Raw genomic sequence first — 2,274 nt, forward strand, 5'->3', positions numbered from 1 at the left:
GGGGAAAGGGGAGGGGGGATGGGGGAGGGAGGAGAGGGGGAGGGGGAGGGGGCTCACCGGCGACGGGGACGGGGCGGGGCGGGGCGGCCGAGCGGGGCGGCCGATCGGCGACGGGGAGGGGCGGCGCTAGGGCAGGGGGTAGGGGCGGTGGCGGCTTAGGGTGAGGGAGAGAAAATGAGAGAAAATGAGAGAAAATGAGAGGGAGGGAGAAAGAATTGGGGGAAAAAGGGGAGGTGGGGGGGCGGCATGGGCCAATTGGGCCCAAGGGGGGGGCGCCAGGGGCGGCTGGGCCGGCCGGGGTCGGCCCACGGCGCGGGAGAGAGAGAAAAAGAGGAGAGAGAAAGAGAGAGAAAAAGAAAGAAAAGATCTTCTCCTCATTTCGAAATCCGATCTTCCTACATGAATGCATTTGCAATTTCAAAGCAATCAAAAGAAATGCAAGGTTCGGCATGGTGCATCAGACAACACAAAGTACTTAGGGTTTTCTTACACGGGAAATCCAAACCGAATCTCGCTAAAACTTTGGAAAAGGTCAAGGTTTAGCGAGGGGAAAAAGGAAAAGAAAAGGTAACGCCCGAATTTTGGCGAGTAAAGAAAAGAAAAAAATTTAACTGCAAAAATTCGGGGCGTTACACCACCGGACACTGTCCGGTGCGCCAGCCACGTCACCAGGTCGTTGGGTTCCGACCGTTGGAGCTTTGACTACTAGGCCCGCCTGGATGTCTGGTGGCACACCGGACATGTACTGTAGAGTGTCCGGTGCGCCACTTCGCGCGTGCCTGACTTCTGCGTGCTCTGGCGCAGATTTAATGCTTCTGCAGATGACCGTTGGCGCGAAGTAGTCGTTGCTCTGCTGGCTCACCGGACATGTCCGGTGAATTATAGCGGAGCGAATTCTCGAAGCTGGTGAGTTCCAGAGACGTTCTTCCTTGGAGCACCGGACACTGTCCGGTGTACACCGGACAGTCCGGTGAATTATAGCGGAGCGACTCTGAGTTTTCCCGAAGGTGAAGAGTTTGACTTGGAGTCACCTTGTGCACCGGACACTGTCCAGTGGCACACCGGACAGTCCGGTGCGCCAGACCAGGGCACACTTCGGTAATCCCTTGCTCTCTTTGTTGAACCCAATTTTTGGTCTTTTTATTGGCTAAGTGTGAACCTTTGGCACCTGTATAACTTATACACTAGAGCAAACTAGTTAGTCCAATTATTTGTGTTGGGCAATTCAACCACCAAAATCAATTAGGAAATAGGTGTAAGCCTAATTCCCTTTCAATGGCCATGCGGTCGGCCTCCTTCTGCTCAGCCGCCTGAGCAAGCGCCTTGCAGTTCTTGACGGACTCGTCAAGAGCTGTCTCGAGCCCTGAAGACAGCCAAACAATATTCTTCAGACACGAGGAGAAGAATCAAGCTAAAACAAAGTCACAAAGCAGGCAAAACATACCTTCGGCCCGGGCACGCTGCTGCGAGGTCATGGCTTGGGCGGACCAGGCAGACTCGACGGCCATGGCCAGGCCCTCCGCAAGGGTCCCGGCCCGAGCGGTCGCCTCGGGTCTAGAAGGGAGGGAACCCCCTCTACGTCAAAATTTTCCTCGGAAAAGTTTTCTGCCAAAACGACTTTCGTGCCTTTCGACTATATCGATAACGGAATCCTAGAAACGAGTGAGAGAGACCTTGAACGGCAAGGTCGACCGAGCCGAGGGACTCCTACGCCTCCGGGATAAGGATACCTTACTCATCACCTTCCGCGAAAGGTAGCTCACGCTCGGACAAGTGATTCTGCTACCGACGAACAAGTCCTAATGCTCGAAGTAAGAGGAAAGAAGCACGACTTTATACTCAAATACCCAAATGTTCAGGCCTCAGCAGCCACAGAGAACAAACACACATACTTAGGGTAACTATGCTACCTAGACTTAGACGTCGGCAGCACCCTGCCACCCTCAGCGGTTTTCCCGACCTGCGGCGGATGTCTTAGTACTTAAAGCAATTACATTTTGCTCTCAGGCAAAAACCATTACATTCCCTTACAAACGGGACCCCAGCTCCATTCCCGCAGGTATGAACTACCTCCACACCAGAAGGGTTGCGAGATAACAAACTCCAAGCGGCTCACGGGCGACCACTGCACCAGCAGCGACAACGACCTCCACCTCGGGCAGCTAGACAGCAGCAACGATTGCCTCAAGACAAACGCTACTGTGAAAGGGCCCTCGCCCCCGTCCCCCGCACGGGGGCAAGGACAAGCCATTAAAGCCAAAGAGCCGGAGGTCC

This window comes from Zea mays, chromosome 4 (assembly GCF_902167145.1).
Source record: "Zea mays cultivar B73 chromosome 4, Zm-B73-REFERENCE-NAM-5.0, whole genome shotgun sequence".
In the NCBI taxonomy this organism is placed as follows: Eukaryota; Viridiplantae; Streptophyta; class Magnoliopsida; order Poales; family Poaceae; genus Zea; species Zea mays.